This window comes from Cibotium barometz, chromosome 24 (genome assembly GCF_041138505.1).
Source record: "Cibotium barometz isolate CiBa-2024 chromosome 24, ASM4113850v1, whole genome shotgun sequence".
Classification (NCBI taxonomy): Eukaryota; Viridiplantae; Streptophyta; class Polypodiopsida; order Cyatheales; family Cibotiaceae; genus Cibotium; species Cibotium barometz.
This window is the reverse complement of record NC_141069.1, coordinates 26,149,162-26,168,365: the sequence shown is the minus strand read 5'-3', so window position 1 is coordinate 26,168,365 and position 19,204 is coordinate 26,149,162. Positions and strand designations below refer to the sequence as shown.

The window sequence follows — 19,204 nt, the reverse complement described above, 5'->3', positions numbered from 1 at the left end:
AAACTGGTGCTCTTTGCGACATCCTTACAATACGGGCAATGAACAAGAAAGCCCTGCCTTGGATGATAACTTTTGTGCACTCTAAGCTTACAGGAAACATATGAGAAAATAAGAGTGTGCACACATGGCACCGGGATATGATGAGATAAAAGATGCAATTGCCAAAGTATACCAAAAAATAGGATGTATACCTGAGTGAGCAAAACAAAGCTCTGAGATATGTGCACAAGAACTGGAGTGCCTATGGATGCCAGGAAAGCGTGTAGAAAGGCTTTAAATTTTAAATTTGCTGAAATTTTTGAAAAGCCCTAATTTTTTCCAAAACCCTACTTAGCTGATTTGTACTTGACATTTGATCTGCTGACTGGATGCTGATGTGGCTGTTGCTGACATGGGCATCTTCTCCAAGTGGGTGTTCACAACTACCGTAGGGGTGTAGTGAGGTGGTGGTGGTGACCAGCTCTGCAAAGTGGAGCAGGGTAGTGACTGGGCAGACTTGCAGATGGTGCTTGTGCTGGCAGCTGGACAGAAGGCAGGCAGGTTGCCTCACTGAGATTTTGGTCCTTAATAAGTTGTTGCTTTGCTCGTCGGACACAAGAGGATCAGTTGACAGAACATGATCAGCCACGGCCCTCTACTGAAAGAGCCTAGGTGGAAATGCCACCAAAACACTGTAAAGTAATAATAGAAACAGCCGGAACACAGCAAAAGGGAGTCTATCCACTAGGCCAAAGCAGGAGGAATCACGGAATATGACCAGATGCCAAAAACAGGCTAACAATGTAGTGCGTAGATGTGCTGTATGTATGTGATGGCCTGGAACATGGCCTCTATAACAAGAGGGGCTGATCGGAAATCGGAGAGAGAGAGAGAGAGAGAGAGAGAGAGAGAGAGAGAGAGAGAGAGAGAGAGAGTGATATTAACATCTTCAAAAGACACAAAGGGTCTATGAGACCAGAATGATGTATACATAGTGTCCATGAAATCTCGTCATGGATGAAATAAGAAAACGCAAGAGTAAACTAAAACTGAAAACTGAAACCTGAGATTATACAAGATGAAAAATCTAGATCCTACTATGCCAAGTATAGGGTACAATAAGTGATGGGATATGGAGAGCTGAATTAAAACAATCAATCAACCGTGTATGCCCATCATGGGTAATACAAGAAGGTCACAGATGTCGATAGTTTGCTGTGAGGATGAGGATGTCGATGGCAGGCGAGGATCTCCTTAATCTGAGGCTGATGAGCTGGGGGTCGCCAGGCTCGATGGGACAAGGGCGTTTAGCTCTTTGGAGTGTGTGTGCCCAATCTGATGAGACTCTCATGGGCCTAATTGTGTATTTTGGGGGCACCACCGCGGGGGGGGGGGGGGGGGGGGGGGTGGTGGTGTCGTCACTGTAGTATAGGCTCCCGTATCCACTGTGATGGGCTTAGGTGCCTCCATATCGACACTTCTAGGCTGGAAAAAACTGGTGATGGTAAACTGAGAGGCGGAGTGCATAGTTGTTACGAGGCGCGCCTCTAACGGTTAGAGGCGTTCGAAGCGTACGAGGCGTACGACTGCCTGATCGAGGCGCCCACAAAAAAACAAAAAAAGTGTTTTTTTTTGGCTGGTTTGAGTCTTTAGACGGGGGCTTTAAGGGCCCAAGGGAGCCCCTCTCCTCTCTCTCTCCCTCATTCTCTCCCTCCCTCCCTTAAGCCTTTCTCAAGACCCAAAGTTCAAAGTTCAAACTTGAAACACACTAGGATGATGATGTTTTTTATACCCACTTTTGGAGCTCTCTCTATACTCTACCGGTTCATTTCAGTTCATTTCATTTTACTTTGTACCCTTGAATCTTGATGATGTATCCAGATGATGATGATGGACTATTTTGGTCTCATCGGTCATTTTGGCCTTTTGGAGACGTTTAATACAACTTTCTTTCTCACACACACACACTGACAGAGGACACCCCACACAGGTACACTGATTTTTCTCATAGGCCGAGTTCGGTCTTTTGGAAGACGTTAATAATATCTTTCTTTCTTTCTTTCTTTCTCTCCCTCTTATACACACCCTCTCTCTCCCTCCCTCAAGGCTCATACATACACACTCTAGTCTCTCTCTCTCTCTCTCTCTCTCTCTCTCAACTTTCACTATATATATTATATCTATCTATCACTATATATATATATATATATATATATAACAGACGCCTCTAACACGTTTCTAACGTCTCTAAAAAATACGAGTCTTTCGAGGCGCGTACCATACCCGCCTCGTACCAAACGCTTCTGACGCCTCTAACAACCTTGGCGGAGTGTTGGGGGCGAGGATCTGTGAGTCGGCTGAGCTTCAGTAGGAAGAGTCCAAGGCACCTTTGATATGGGTACTCCATGATCCGGGATAAGGGTCCAAAGTAGAGATTGAAACCTCCTTCTAATCTCATAGTAGATTGGGCACTGGCAAACATAGTGCTCCTCTGACTCAAGTTTCAACCCCCGTTTCACATAGTCTACATGTCCTGTCCTCTCTGAGTATCCGCTCAGCTCTTCCAGTCCCTACCCTCCGTTTGTGGGGTGATACCCTAAGGTGGCGAATGGCTATCCTCATAGCATGGGACATGAAGGCATCGGGATAAGTTGGTCTGTGTATGAAGCCATCTGCTGTGAATCTCAGGAAATGATCTTTGTAGTACTCCATCGTGGTAGGCAATGGGCCTACCGGGGTGATCTATGTGTTCTGGTGCCTCTATGAAGCCTCTCAGACTCTCAAAAAATTATTCGTTGATCTGGATCTTTGCGGGAAGCTCTGGTGGGGACACCCAATTCCGACTTGTGTGAAAGACCAGGCGCAAAGGGTCATGTACAGAGGCAAGAAGGGAAGTGTCTTCTGGCTTCGTCGTTTGTGCTGAGGTCAAAATCTCCTTTTTCATGTGCTATTTAATGGTGACTTTTATGTTTACTATTTAAAGGCGACAATTCAAGCATTTACTGGCTTGTTATTCATCATGTAATCAACTGAGCTCTTGTTCTCTCCTTCTGCCCTTAAAAGTTTTTTGCTTAAGCTAGTTTCCAACAAAGAAGGTGGCACACAGTCCACGGGGACTGGACTCAGGAGGAGGTCATTTCGGTGACTTCCAAGAATAATTTCCTAAACGGCTAGCCACCTTGCTCAGTTTTCTTTTGTTGAAGTGTTACATATTTTTCAAGTTCTTAAATGTAGAAACCATAGCATATTTATTTTTACCCATGTAAGCTTGCTTCTATATCCTTGCATACTTGTCGCTATCCTCATTCTGCTTATGTAGACGCTGCAAGTAACATTTTTTTTCTGGTGGCATAGGTGAAAAAAAAAGATTCTGTGATAATCATGACACACGAACCTTCTTGGTTGCTGGATTGGTATTGGGACAGCTCTACTGGGGAAAATGTATCACACTTAATACAGGACCTTTTGAAAGGTCGTTGCAGGCTTAGAATTGCCGGTGATTTGCATCATTATTTCCGCCATTCAGCCATCAAATCATCCAAGGCTGCCAATGTAGAACACCTCCTTGTCAATGGGTGTGGTGGGGCTTTCCTCCACCCCACACACGTGTTTGCAAAGTTCAACCACTTTTTGGGTTCTTCCTATGAGAAGAAGGCCGTGTATCCATCATTTGATGACTCCAAGAGAGTAAGTGTGCGTGCCACCAAATTGCTCTATGTGCTCTATTTAGTTACTTACCAAACACTTCATTTTTTTTCAGATAGCCTTGGGGAACATTTTGAAGTTTCGAAAGAAAAATTGGCGTTTTGATGTGATCGGTGGCATTGTTTATTTTGTTTTGGTCTTCTCATCATTCCCACAGGTAAAGCTACACATGCACACACCCGCTCGCATACCAACGACGTACATGCTCAAAAGCACACACTTAAGATAAATTTATAAATAATAAAGAAATAAAATAAAATAATGTGTGTGTGTGTGTGTGTATGCAAAAAGGAGACTTCTATAAAGTATGAATAAACCTTACAAAATCATGGCTGGAAGCCGGAGCAAAACAAAACCTCATCCTAAAAGCCAATATGGGGCACAAAGGTGCCAAGAGAGTCTTGTGGGGGTCGTTGAGAAAAAGATCCTTTTTTTTTTTTGGAAAAACGATCCTTCTATTAGTTAATGAGAAAACGCCATAAGGCTACAAAGCTCACCTCACAAGGAGGGATAAAAAACACACAGTGAACACCTGAGCTCCACCCCCGTGGCTGGCCGCTCTCTGGGGGGGGGCTACCTAGTAGTGCATGTGGGAGGTGAGAAAAGCCAAACTGGAGGCCTATAGTGCCAAGTGACATCCTCGCCCCTCGCGATGAGGAAAGGGCCAGGCTGCCAAGTGCGGAGGAAAGCCTTGCGGCAACCTCTCATGCGATCCGAGTCGCCCTGAAGTTTCCCCCAGTGTCCTCTCAAGGTGTGAATGATGTCCACCCAGAGGGCCTGTATGACCTCCGCCGGGGCGGTCAATGGCCTCCCTGCATTGGGCTCTCCATATGTGCCAAGCCGTCATGCTGCTGATCATCTCCCATCTGTGCCCGACCCCCTCCTGAGGGACTGCCGAAGAGAAGTCTGGCGTCGGAACCACCGCCATCGCCCTGTCAGAGACCTGGATGGTCGCATTGCCAGGGACGTCCTCATATCCAAGGGCCGGGCTGCTGTCCGTGGCCCAAGCCACCGCACCCCACGTCACCAGCATCTCACCTGGCGAGCCTGCAAAAACCATCCTGAGAGCGCGCTGCCAGACCTGCTGTGCCTGTGGGCAATCCCATAAGCAGTGCCGCTGCGACTCCTGTGCATGGCCGCACCGAGGGCAGGACGTTGGGTGTCTGCCAAAAGCTAGCCAGGCCTCCACAGCCAGTCCTCTATGCGCTGTGAGCCAGAGAAAAAGTGTCACCTTCCGGGGCCGGAAGCTGGCCCAAAGGCGCTGCCCCCCACGGATCCACTGAGGGGGGAAGCCCATCCTCTCCATAGTGCCTTCCAAGAAGGCCCAGTCCACCCGATGATATGCCTTCTCGAAGTCGAGAAGGAGCACTGCCAGATCCTCCTGCCGAAATCTAGCCAAAGCCGTAGCCTCCCAGAAAGAGAAGATGTTATCCAGGATGCTCCTATCCTGGATGAAGCCTGTCTGCGTGGAGTGGATGATGTTCGGAAGGTGAGGCTGAAGCCGCCTGCTGATCGCCTTAGCTAGGACCTTGTAGGCCGTGCCTAGCAAGGTGATCGGTCTCCACTGTCTAATCTCCAGTCTGTCTCCTCCCTCTTTGGGGATCAAGTGAATCAACCCCTCTGCCATGCTGTCCGGCATGACTCCCGACTCCATAATCTCCTGGAATGCCAATCTGAAACCCCTATGTAAGAGACCCCAGTACCTGTGGAAGAAAGCCACTGAGAGACCGTCCTCTCCTGGGCATTTGCCCCGAGGAAGTGCCTGAAGAGCCTCCTCCAGTTCCGTATCCGAGAAGGGGGAGAGAAGGGAGTGCTGCAAATGGGCCGGCACAACCGGTCTCGTGAAGCTCCAGACTGCCTCCCTAGCCTCTCTCACCCTGTGATCTGCTGGCTTAGCAGAGAGCAGATCCCTGTAAAAATCTGTGGCTATCGCCTGAACCCTGGGGGGATCCACCACAACCTGGCCATCAGCCTGCCGAAGACGCGTGAGACCCTCTCGTCTGAAGCGAGGCCCTGTCGCCTCAAAGAAATCTCGAGTCACTCTGTCTCCAGCCTGTGTCCAAAAAGAAGCCCGAGCATGGAATCGGGACTCCACCCTCCTCTCCTCGATGGATCTGATCTCTGTGCGAGCTGACTCCATCTGCTCTGAGATCCAAGGGCTCGTAAGATCCCTCTCCTGGAGTCTCTGAAGGGACGCTAGACTCCTCCGCAGGCTCCTCTCCTGCTCTCTGAAGGCCTCCAGACGGTCCAGGGCAGCCTGTCTGAGCATCTGATTGATCTCCTGCAAGCCCCTGGCAAGATCGCTGGCTGCCGATCCTCTCCTGAACTGTAGCTCCTGCCAGACCTGCTCAACTCTGGTCGCAATCTCGGGCTCCTCTATGAGACAATCTGGAATCCGAGCGCTCTGGCCTCGCTCTCCTCTCGTAGGGTCCTTGATCTGGAGAAGCACTGGAAAGTGGTTTGAAAACGAGGAGCCTGCAAGTATGCCCACAGTGCCACCTCTATCACAAGCCCACTCATCAATGTAAAACCTGTCGATGCGGGAAAGGTTAACTCCTGTAGCCCGTCTATCCGAGCGTGAGAAAGATAAACTCCCCTGCAACCTGCCCAACTCCGGGAGAGTCCACGGATCCTGGCCTCTCACCTGCAGCACTAGTTCCTCCCAGGCAGCGAGCTCCGGCCCATGAATGGTCTCCTGGCTGCCCCCCATCCTGTCCTCTGCATCCTTCAGCATGTTGCAATCCCCCCCTAGGCACCAGTGGTCTGCCAAGGGGAGGGACTGCCTAATGGTGCTCCAGAACTCGGCTCTCCCGGTCGCCCCATTAGGGGCGTAGAAGTTGAGGAAGCCAATGCGGTCTTCCCCAACCCGAAGGATGATCCACTGCGCTCGACCCTGGACCAGAGTGCCAGAGTCCACAACCTCGGATAGAAGCTGCTCGCTGACTGAGATGCATACTCCACCCTGGTTCCCTTGGGAGCCATATGCCGGTGACCAAAAAGTGTGACTCCTACCTGGCAAGATCTTCCCGCAGGTGCGGGTACGCCCGGCAGAAAGGTGGTGCTCCTGGATGAAGAGGATATCTATGGGTCCTCCAACGAGAGCCCTCTGGATCTCCTGGCGAAGTCTGCCCTGACCAATGTAGCAGCGATGTCCACCGAGACCCTGGATGTTCCATGAGAGGATCCTCATGGATGAGCTATGGCAAGTGAAGCAGCCGCCACTGGCTCACCCCTCTCAGCCGGCCCGGATGATCTGCCCTCCACTCTGTGAGTCTTGGGCGCCGGCTTGGAGGGAGAATAGTCACTGTCTGTCCGGGTGCGGAGTCTCTCCAAAAAGAGGGTGACCTGTCTCTGTGTCCAGCCCCACTCCGCCTTCGCCCTGTCCAGGGCATAGGCGTGAGACCAATCCTCTGCATATATGTATCTAAAGGTAGGCTGCACCCTCGGGGCGGCATGGAGGAGAATCAGTAGCACCGCCTCAACTGAGGTTTGGACCGGATCCGCCCGCCAATCTCCTATACCAAACAAGCTCATGCGGGCTGAGTGTAATCGGGTCTGCAATAGGTCCGTGAGCCCCAAGTCACTGAAGTGGTGAGAAAACTCCAGTATCTGATCACGCAACACTTCCTCTACAGAGTTGCAATCCCATGCTGTGTCTGGGGCAACACTGAGAGGAAAGGAGAAGGCCACCATGCTGCTCACCAATGAAGGAGAACGAGAGGGATGGCACACCACGCAAACTCGCAAGGGCGCGACTAGTGTCTCGAACGGGCCAGCATCCAGCTGGAGGCACCTGAAAAAACCGTAATCCATTGGAAGCCCCATCACTCGCGGGGGCCCTCCAGGGGAGGCTGGAGAGAACTCTGTGGCGGGCGAAGCTAGGATCGCCATCTCCACCGGCCCGGAGTGGCGGTGGAACAGCCGCTGGACTGAACTTTGGCCTACCCAGCTGCGCTGCCCCGGGGCAGTGGGTGGTCTGGCGAAGTATCCTGGAGAGGCCGAGGGAGTGTGGAAAATATGAAAGCAAGAGCAGACAATAAATGAAACAAGAACACAAATGAAAGACAAAGAGTTACCTTGAGATGAGTGTAGACAAGACACAAGATTGATACATTCATTGATGTGACACCTACAATTTATAGGTGAGAAGTACAATATTGAGTAGACTCACTTATGGGATAAATGTAGAGGTGCCACATGGCACTAGACTCAAGACACAGAGGCTGAACTGAAACTAGACTAGAGAAATAGTACACCTAGTGTGCACTTATTTCCAACACCCTCCTTAAGTGGACACTAAGAGGAAGACAAAAAACAAGACTATGACATGACAAAAGATAAAACCAAGACAGAGAGACTAGATAAGGATTGAGAGACAAGCTAGAAGACAAGATGGACAAGACTAGAAGACAGACATAAAGACTGATAGACTGAGAGACAAGACATGAGAGACAAAAGATCCTGAGACACCCCTCCTCAAGTGATATCCTCATATGGGTCCACAAGGGTAGGGACAAGAGTGGATCATAGACAGACAGAGAGAGAGACAAACAGCCAGTAGAGTGGTCCCACAGAGAGAGAGACTTTCAGATAGACATGAGAGAGACTGACAGATAGAAGATAAATGGGGACATAGACAGAAAATGCCAAGAGAATGTGGGTAGCTAATCCACAAAAGAGAGGCATATAGTCTGATAGATAGAGTGTCAAAGACATGTGACAGGATAGACACACAGGATAGACACATAGACAGAGAGACTGACTGATTGTAGATAGATAGAGAGATGGACCTTGATAGATAATCCCTCCTCAAGGGCAATCCTCCTGCTAGAGTGGGTAATGCAGGGGTGCCTCTTGGATAGGGACAAGATAAGTCCATGTAGACAAATAGACATGATGTTACCCCATGATCTACATCATTGGTGACCAATGGTGGTAGATAGCATGAAAAACATAGATAATTATGAGAGAGATGGGAAGGTCTTACCAGATTTGGCAGTGTCTAATCCCGTACAAGATAGAGAAGTAAATGAAATTCAGAATTGAGATTTATTTATTTATTTTTATTTTTATTTTTTAAGAGAGAGAGAGAGTAGACTGAAAATAGAACACAACATACACGTGATTTCTGCTTTAAATTTGCTGCTGCAGGTCTGGCTGGTCCAATGGACAGCTAACCCACATGTGAAGATGAAGAGGAAATGGGAAATAACAAAGGGGGAAATGCCCTTTGCACAGATGTTGCAAATCAGGTCCGAAATCAGCATTGGACGAGCTGATGTCGAGAAGACCAGAGATCCAAAAATGACGAGTTGTTGCATGAGTTGAATGTCCAGGAGGTCCACGACTTGAGAAGACATGTTGATGAAGAAGAGAGTGCGGGGGTAGCTGCTGCATGTGCAATACTAGAGGACAGGCCGCCGGCAGTAGAGAGAGAGAAGGTAGAGATGCATGGGCCTGACATGGGCAGGCAGATCTGAAATTGTGCCTTGAGCTGCTGCTGTAGAGGTTTGCCGCTATGTGAAAAAACGAAGGGGAAGATCAGGGCAGCGATGAGGGTGGGGGCAGCACGGGCTGCACCTAGAGAGATGCCATCGAGAGAGAGAGTCGCCCAGCTGAAGGAAAAGATTCGCACCATAATGAAGAGCCTTATGCTGATGGAGTAGATGAAGAACATCGTCAGGAAGAAACAGGAACCCTTCAACTGAAGTATGGCGAGGCAGAACTGATGGAAAACAGGGGCGGTGTTGGAAACATTGCCGCCCACTCTGAGCAGCTCCGACTTGAAGTCAGCAGAGGTTATGGACGAGGTGCTCTTGCATGGAAGGCCGTTGATGAGCAAACTGGAAGAGGTGTCGGCCACGCAGTAGTCCAAGATCGGATCAGGGTTGGAAGCTAGCACGAGCACAGCATGGAGAAGCAGAGTGGAGATCAGGACTGAACAGACTGAGAGAAGACCCATGGTCGTGTACCCATAGTCGATTCGCACGATGGTGATGCCCTGCGTGTTGAGGGCGGGGAAAGTGGGCCCAGCAGCTACGCCCAGGGCGATCAGAATTTCTGTGCGGGCAGAATAATGGCGACCAGCATTAGGGGCAAACAGGAGGAGCCTGTTTCAGAAATATGGCGGGCAGAAAAAAACGCAGCTATGGCTGCACAGCAGACTGAGGATAGGGTGAGGGGAGAAACGGGTAGATCCAGCAGAAAATGGCGAGGATGAGGGGAGCCAGGATAAACCTGCTCTGATACCATGTGGAAAATATGAAAGCAAGAGCAGACAATAAATGAAACTGAAACTAGACTAGAGAAATAGTACACCTAGTGTGCACTTATTTCCAACAGGGATGGGGGCTCGCGGAGAGGAGGGGGGAGAGCGAGGAGAGGATGGAGAGGCATCTGCCAGAGGATAGGTGTCAGGGGGGGCCGCCGGGGGAGGCGGGAGGGGGGGGGCTGGGGGGGGAGAGGGGGGGGTGGAAGGAGTGCTCTCCGGGTGAGGGGAAGAGGAGCCGGGGGTCGCAGAGTGCGGCCCGGGATCCTCAGGAATCTGCTCCATGGAGGGGGCGGGACCCCCCGCGGGGGGAGGCGGGAGCGGGGTCTCCACGTGGGAGGCTCCACCGGCGGCCTCAACGGGCACTGAGTCTGAATCCTCGTCCATCGGGGTGGGACCTGCTGGCCGCCTATCCCTGACTGAAGCATAAGTGCGGGTAGGTGCCTGGACGCCAGCCGGAGTCGCCTGTCCGCCAGCTTGTGCTGCCTGCTGGCGTCTGCGACGGTTCCTGCGGGCCGGGCGTTTCCACCGGCGAACCTCCTGCCATCCGCCAGCCTCCTGGGTCTGCGTGGCATCCTCCGCCGGGGCCTGCTCGTCAGATGATGGCGCCTGCTGAGGCGAGCCAGGGATGTCCGGTCTCTGAGGTGGATGGCCACCCCTCGGGTCTCCTGCAGGGGGTCCAGAGGCGGCATAGCGTGAAGGATGAACCCCCTTGCGGGGACAGGCGCGTGCGAGATGGCCCATCTCCCGACAGGTGTAGCACTGTCCGGGGAGGCCCGAATACTCCACGCGCTGTATCAGATGTCCTCCAGAAAGACAAGGGAGGAGGATCGTCTTCGGGAGGGACTCCGGTGACGGAACCACAACACGAATGGCCGGGAGTCCTGCTGCCCGAGCTATCACTGAAGCCGCTGTCTGAGGCATCTCCACCACCTGCCCGAACGCCTTGCCAATGGATGACAAGAGGGGCAAGTACTCCCTACGGAGTCCAGGAAAGCAGATAGTGACGGGAAAACCTGTCGCGCCTGCTAGCGGGTCAGAAGCGGGGTCGAAACCGTGAGTCCATCGTGCCAGGAACGCCCGGGATGAGCGGAGGGCAATGGGGCTCCAAGCCAACACCATCTGAGCTGCCTGGGGGGACTCGAAATCCACCTGGTAGTAGCCACGTCCCAAAAAATCTACGCTGACGATCTTGGCAGGCACGCCAACAAGGCTGCCTTGCAGAAGGTCGCGAAGCTCTCTCCGCATCGGACGGCTACCCACTATCTTGCAGACCAAGGAGGAGGAGGCCTCAAGAGCGGGTACTGTGGAAACAAACAACTGATGATCTTCAGCTGTGAACTCCAGACGGAGACCGGAATCGGCAGGGGTAGTCGGAGTGGCTTCCATGGAGTCCTCCAGAGGGAAAAGGCCAGAAACCGGGGTCACCAACGGGAGGGACACAGCCCTGCGAGGAAAAGGAGAGGTGGAGGGTTACAGGATAGTGGGGGCGGGGCGGGGGGGGAGGGGGGAGCTGAGGCGGGGGAGCTAGCGGTGGGGGGAGGGGCGAGACGGAAGGGGAGGAGAGGGAGAAGGCGGGGGGGAAGAGCCGCGCAGTGGCGGAGAAGGCAGAGGGGGTAGAGATGGCGGGGGAGAGAAGCGAGGCGGAGGAGGAGGCGGCGTGGGGGGTAGAGAGGCCGGGGAAGAGATGGCGGGGGAAGGAAGCGAGGAAGAAGGCGGGGGGGGGGGGAATGGCGGGGGAGGAAACGTGGAAGGAGGCGGAGGAGGAGAAGGCGGGGGGGAGGAAGGCGGGGGAGGATGCGAGGAAGGAGGCGGGGGAGGATGCGAGGCAGAAGGCGGGGGAGAGATGGCGAGGAAGGGAGCGAGGAAGGAGGCGGGGGAGAGGACGGAGGAGAAGGCGGGGGACAGGCGGGGGGAGAGGGGGGCGCGACGGCGAGAAGCAGCGGGAGGGGGAGAGGTGGAGCTCGCAGGCGCAGATCACAGTCGTGTCTTAACAGTTGATAGCTCTCTTACAGACTACATTCTCAGCCCCTTCATTCTCTCAGTTCAAAGTGTTCATAGTTGATTGAGAAAAACATCCCTTGATCCCACTTCCTCATGAAAACAGTGCACTTTGCATGTGCAAATCTGGAAGGTCCATGTATGTGAGCCCATATCTCCCCATATAGTACAAATGCACTGAGTGTCATATATCTGAATGCCCTCAATAGCCTATGTGCATCTAGCCCTCCAAATCTGCCAAGCTGTGATACTCGCAAAGAGCTCCCAAGTAGTATTAGTCCTCTGCAGAGGTGGTCTATACTAGGTATGAGTGATATCCTATAGCATGCAGCGTTGGGCCACACCTCTGCATATCATTATCGTAGTGTCCTCATCCGTGCCCTCAAAAAATATTTGTGGACCTGACTGAGTGAGCTAAGAAATAGAACCCGAAGTAGCATAAATGGTCTCTCTCCTCAATCTCCACATAAGCGGAGCTATAGAGCCCCATATCCTCTCAGCAGTTCTACACCCCCAAATACAATGTTGCACTGTTTCAGAAGCTACTTGGCATCTGGGGCAGGTTGGGTCTGCTCCAAAAATAGCCTTCCGTTGATTAATGGGAAGGCTACCATGTAAGAATAACCAAAAGAACTGAGAGATCTGGCTCCTCTTGTATGAGTGCTAAATTCTATGCCAAAATCTCTCTTGAATCAATGGGGTGATGTTATAGCTTTCCCAGTGCGGCTTGAGAGTAGGAGTCCTTTGAATCTGCCCAAGTAGAAGGAGCCTAGCATTACGGATAGTGTAGCTGAAAAATGGCGTACTCTTCATAAAATTGACTGCATCAATCCACTCCCACTCGCTAGGATCCCAATGAAATATCTGATAGAACATCCACCATACAACCATAAGCACCAAGACCTGTGATATCTGGAAGAGGGTTAACATGCCACTGCTTTCATGAGCGGCTAACTACTCTCATTGGATGAAGGACTGTGTGAGGAATAATCTCCAGCGTGTCACATTTCAATAGTCTCCATCCTGGCTGGATAGGATAAAAAACATGATCTCCCTCCTCATCCTGATCTAACAAGGCTAATACCTGTAATGGCACTCCTGTCCTTGAGAAAACTCCCAGCCACCTAGGATGATGTTGATCGTGAAATGTGCCAGTAATCCACTCATGAGGTATAGCTGCATCAATTTGATCGATCCGTCCCTATGAGGTGCTGGGTAGATACAAGTCTTTGATCCATAGGGAGACTTTTAAAAGTTTTCCAGGGAATATTTGTCGATGCACATCTCTCTTAGCTAGGCCACTGCATACATCCAGATGCACCAAAGGTCGTCCAGCCTCATCTCTAATGAGGTCATTCCACGTAATGGGTTGTCTATCAGCCTCATCCTCTGATGTAGGAAGCCTTAAGGTCTCATGCTACTCTAGGCTCTGATAATGGCAGCTATAAGTGGAGAAGAAGGTGGCCTATACTCTGCCTCAGTGAAAATGAAACGTGAACTGAGCATCCAATCTCCACCACCACGAGGTGTATAACCAGAAATGTGAAACATAAAAAAGTCCTTCCAAGGCTAATGCCTGGGAGGAATACTTTGACCGTTAGTTTGCAAAGCAATGCTCTGCACTGTATATCCGGATCTACAATATTCATCCCCCCTTTGTGTTTGGGGCGTATAACAGTCTCCCAAGCCACTCTGGGCCCGGGTGTCTAGTGAACCATCCAAACTTGGCCAAAGAAAGTTACAGACCAATCTCCGCAGCTGGCCAATGCATCCATGAGAGAGGCACCAACAAAAGGCAATGAACGAGGGCGAGGCAAGCAATACTTGGTTAACCACCAAAGTTTTGGAAGCGAGATCCAATCTCCTAGAGTTCCAATGAAGAAGTTTCTTTCTAATGCTGATAAGTACTAGTTCAAACTGTTGTGCAGGTGATATATCAACCCAACTTGACACCCCAAATATCTGGCAGTACAACATTGCTGCCAGATGGGACACCTCGCCAGAGAGTGTCCTCGTCAGTAGTCGAGAAGGTCGCCTTCAGTTGTGCCCCCTGGCCCCAGCTTAGACCCTCCCCAAGGGGGTGGGCGAGACACAAGCCCCCAGGTACCAGAGCACAGACCCCGACCTTGGCTGAGACTGGCGCAGCAGTGGCAGACCACTGGCCTGAGGGGGAACTGGTTTAGGGTTTAGGGTACCTCACCAGCTACTTCTTGCTGCTCTCCTAGGAATGGCTTCGCTTGCAGCACGCCTAGCGCCTATGATCAGGATGTGTCCACCGTTCAGCAGGGATCATGCCACCTCCCTCACTGCACTCCAACTGGATATCACCCAGGCAAGGTCTTGTGAGAGTCACCTACAATAGGAGGTTACCACACTGCAAGAACAGCTCTCCCAGGCACAGACCCTTGAGATCTCCCTTTCACCAACAGATTATGGAGTTGCAGACTGAGCTCACAGCGATGTGGCTCCGCCTCTCTTCCCTTGAGACTGACGTTGCTGATCTTCCCACCCTACGCAACTAGGCGGCCCAGTTCAATGCTGTCTGCCACACTGTTCAGTCTGCTCTTCGTGGCCTCTTCACCCCTCCATCCCCCTGACCTTGCGCTACTCTAAGTGGTAGTACCATCTTCTTGGAATTACCCTTAGCTGAGCATTCCGGTTCTTCCGGTTGCGGCGTGCCCCCTCCATCTACAAGACTCTAGTCATCTAATCACTCATGCAGTATTTAGTTTTGTTTTAGTTTTGTTTCATGGGACAATTTCATCATTGTACATAACCATCATTATATGCAGCTTTCTTTTCATATTCAGTTCTCATTTCTTTTTAGATTCTGTACTACATGATCGCGTAAGTGGAAGAGAATGCACATGCAAGGCCTACCATATCCTCGACATCCCTTCTCAGGTGCATCCACCCGCAACGGTGAATCTATTAGTGGTGGGTGACCTGTAGCCGGTCAGATTGCCCGGCCTATGTCCACTGACAAGTGCGAGCTGACAAATGTCGGCCATCTAGCTGACAAGTGCTGACCGTCCAGCTGACAAGTGCCAGCCATCCAGCTGTCGTTGACAAGTGACAAGTGGCACTCCCAACTGGTGATTCATCGATGGAAGTACCTACCCACAACCAACGTCTTTGTCAGCCAGTGCGCTCCATGGCATTTACGAGGTCCATCTCTTACCTTGGAGGGCCGCCACTTTCACACCTTCAATGAGCGGGTGGCACATTCCTGACATTGGCAATCAATGGCAGTTTGCACTGGTGCCTCCCTAATATTGGCAATCAAGTGGCAAGTTGCACCAGCATGTCTTCAATATTGGTAGGTTGCACAAGGAATCCCACTCCACGTTCAGTGGCGGGCACTTCATGGCACAAACGGTGCACCTACCCAACCCTCACCTACTTGCACGGTGGTTGAACCACTTGTATAAATGAGCAACCTTGGGACTGCCAAGGGGATAGATGAAATGCAATGGATGAATGTTATTGTTCTTGATCTTAATTGTCTCTGTAACTATGTGCGTCTCCTCTTATCATCTCACCAATTGCCTGTTGTGGAGTGTGTGCGAGTGCGTAGTGGAGTGGGGCAGTGTAGCGCACGACCTCCCTAGACAAGTAACAACTCTTGGAGGCATACTGCCATTGAGTGAACCCGTGATGCAGTCAGTGTCACAAACCCTAGTGTGCTGGGCAGCAAGGTCTGCTGCAGCTTCATCCAAGGTTCTAATCTTCTAATGGCATCTTGCCTCGAACTAGCTACCACACTTATTGCTTGCAAGTGCTGGCGTGTATCCGCATTCCACCATGTTTGTATTTGCTATGTATCCTCATGCTGCCATGTTGTATTTGCTCTCCTTTGGAGTGCTTGTCCTTGAGCATATTACTTTCTTATAGACCTCTTGTCCTTGAGCACATTCATAAATCTCTGGCCTTGATCTTTCGACCCTGCCAATTTATTAGGCTGGTGGCAATGCATGTACAAGACTGCATGCACACGTGCAAAACAAACAAACATTTGCTACATAAATGTGTATACATAAACAATCACATGAATAAATAAATAGGCGATAAAAAAATGAATATAAACACAAAAACAAGTATGAGTAGAAGACGAAGTATAAATATAAAAATATATATAAGTGCAAATACCTTGTGGCCTACTGGTGGTACTTGTTTTGTTTTCTTGCTTTTTTTAATCAAGTCCCTCAGATATTTGGTTGCTTAATTGTTCCTTATCAGATTTGATTCATTATGTGTTTTAGATTACTCTTGAAAAACACATGATCATTCAATTTTTATGGAATGCTTTCTGACTTCTGAAGTATGGGGTTTGGTTTTTGCAGTGTGATCTGGATAACATTCTGCAAGACAATTCAATGTTTGGACATGTCCAACAGTTTTTGTTGACCCTCTGGACAGCGTTTGTGAACATGCTAGAGTATTCATATGTATCCCTTACTGGAACTTTGGTGGCTCTTGATTATGTCATATTTATTTGTTCCTGTGAAAATATCAAAAAAGCGCCGTGCGTTTCTGGGGTTCATCCATGTCAGTGCCCATCTGACAGCGGCCATGATTCTTATGCTGCTCCTGGAGATAGGAGTTGAGATATGCATTCGCCATGGTCTCTTAGGGGCAGCAGGTATCTTTTTCATTTGGTGTTATGTTTGGTGATTTTTCGAACAGAAATGTCAATCATAAAAAATGAGATAGGTTACAGTGTAATGTTTGGGGTCTGAAGGCTGTGGGATTATTCTTGTTGTATTCAATGCTATGGATGCTGTTGCATTTGAAAGGATCTCCTCTTTGTGCTAGTGCATACTACATACATGTATATACATATGCACACATACACACATGCACACATGTACAATAAGTACATACACACGTATACACATGCACCATACAGAGTACACACAGAGACAGACAAACACACATACATACATGCACACACATACGTGTACACCACATTTACATACATGCACACACATTTACATACACGCATGCACATATGTGTGCGTGCACACACACACACACACACACAGACAGGCAACATATATACACATACATGCTCATGCACGCAGGCATAGTGTGCGCACACATTCTCTCTCTCTCTCTCTCTCTCTCTCTCTCTCCTCTCTCTCTCTCCTCCCCCCCCCCCCCCCCCCCCCCGGCGACAAAAACACACAACACATACACACACACGCACCTTATAACATACCAGCTGATGTAGATCCTGTTGGCATTCAAAGTAGAGGAGCAGAATTGGGGTCACTGGTTCATCAACAGATTTTGACAGTTTCAAAAGCACCATGGAGCATTAGATGGGGACAATTGATTGTGAGAGTGATATAGCAGCAGATCTTTTAGACCTTTGTGGACCACTTTCTTCTTATGTTCTAGATATAATATGGGTCTGGTCCACTCTTTTGTTAATTTCTAAATATACTATCAATTCAGTATGTCTCTTAGTTCTCAGAGATCTTGCAATTGTGCAGGTTACCACACCTTATATGAATGGTATCGATCTGTGGAAAACGAGCATTTTCCTGACCCAACTGGGTTGAAAGCCAGAATGGAGTTTTGGACTCTCGGGCTATACCCGGCGTGCATTAAATATTTAATGTCAGCTTTCGATGTGCCAGAGGTTTGCTATTTTTTTTAACTTCTGCAAAACTAAAATTTCAAAAACCTGCCTTTTTTTATTTGAAAGATGTTAATTTGAATAATTAATAAATAATATTGATTATTTATACAAATAAAAACAAACAAGGATTTATATCAATATGAATTCTTTAAACGGTTAGGCTGTGTGCTCTGTCGTAGAGGGGCCAAAGAAGTCAGTCATAGATGTCTGTGCAGTATCCGCATCTCGGGCTCCTGCCTCAATAGTCTGTCTCTGTGGTGCCTCAGCTGTAGTAGGTATAGTCCCAGTCATCTCTGATCCCTGTGATGCATCACCCCCAAATAAGGGCTTGAACCCCTCCCTGAAGAGAGAATGATAGCATCAGAATATCTTATAGTAAACTGGGCATCTAAGTATGTAATGCTCCTCAGAATTGATCTCCCCAGTACTACATAGCCTACATACCCGCTCTCGTCTCCTGGGATGCCCTCTGTTCTGTCTGAATCCAAAGTTGTGTGACGACACCCTCAGTGATACATGCGGAAGCTTATGGGAGAACAACAAATCTGAAATTATGCAACAGAGGGATGACGTGGAGAGAGAAATGAAATGAAATGTTATATTAACGTCTTCAAAAGGCCAAAGTGACCTATGAGATCAAAGTTACAACCATGTGACATCTGATACACTGTCTGGAAAAGAAAAGAAAGAACTGAAGGTAGTATCTAGCCCTACAATACATCAGTAGGGAGCATCCGGAAGCAGCAACTAGGGAGAGTGGGAAGCTAATGCTACTAGTCAAAATGGGGTACATGAGTACATGGATACATGAATACATGAATATGGGGGAGTACAAAAGTGACAGTGAGTACAACAGTATATGGCTGGAGTGGTAATCATCCTAGGAGCTCTAGCATGGGTCTCTGCCGGATGGCCTGGATATCTGCCATAGTGAGATGCTTGGTCGGACGAGCCCCGATGGCTCGCAATGATGCTCTGAATCCTCTGGTGTAGGCACCGTCTCCGATGTGAGGATCCGCGAACCCTCGGGCGTCTGGATTTGCCCAACTGGATAGCTCTCTCAAGTAGAGTCCCACGGGGTGCCCACTGCTGGGCTGTCGGCTGTGTGTCCTCCCGGGTAGTCCCTCGAAAGAAGTCAGTAATCTGTCTCTGTGTGAACTCCCTGTCGGGCGTCTGCTCCTGATAATGGACTCTCTGAGCCTGCGGATCTCCAGGAGATAAAAACCCAAGCATCTCTGATCACAATAGTCCATGACTCTAGCCAGTGGTCAAATCCCTCTCTGAAAAGGCAATGGTAGCGCCCTCGAATCTCATAATATGCTGTGCAGCGAGACAGATGTAGTGCTTCTCCGTCTCTGGCTCTATCCAACAAATCTGACAAATCTTGTCCCTTGGAGGTATGCCTCTAAATCTGCCTGTCTCTATCTCTAACTGATGTGAAGAGGTGCGGGTCTGCCCAATGGCGCACCTTAATCCATGAGAAAGATGGGTATCCATGTAGCTTGGTCTAAGTATAAAGCCATCCTCAGTGGTGCGGAGAAGATGGTCTCTATAGAAAGCCATCTTCGTCCCCAACTCCTGTGAGGGCTCTAGCCATGTCCTCC

At 49.8% G+C, this 19,204-nt stretch overlaps 1 pseudogene across 1 annotated transcript in view; it reads left to right on the top strand.

Moving 5' to 3' along the window:
• LOC147625087 (uncharacterized) overlaps window positions 1-19,204 on the top strand; it is a 61,067-nt pseudogene that overhangs the window by 21,778 nt on the left and 20,085 nt on the right. Inside the window, exons 11-14 of the transcript XR_015268916.1 lie at window positions 3,334-3,666; window positions 3,740-3,841; window positions 16,297-16,595; window positions 17,452-17,600. The product of XR_015268916.1 is annotated as an uncharacterized LOC147625087 (transcript). The remainder of the gene's footprint in view (window positions 1-3,333; window positions 3,667-3,739; window positions 3,842-16,296; window positions 16,596-17,451; window positions 17,601-19,204) is intronic.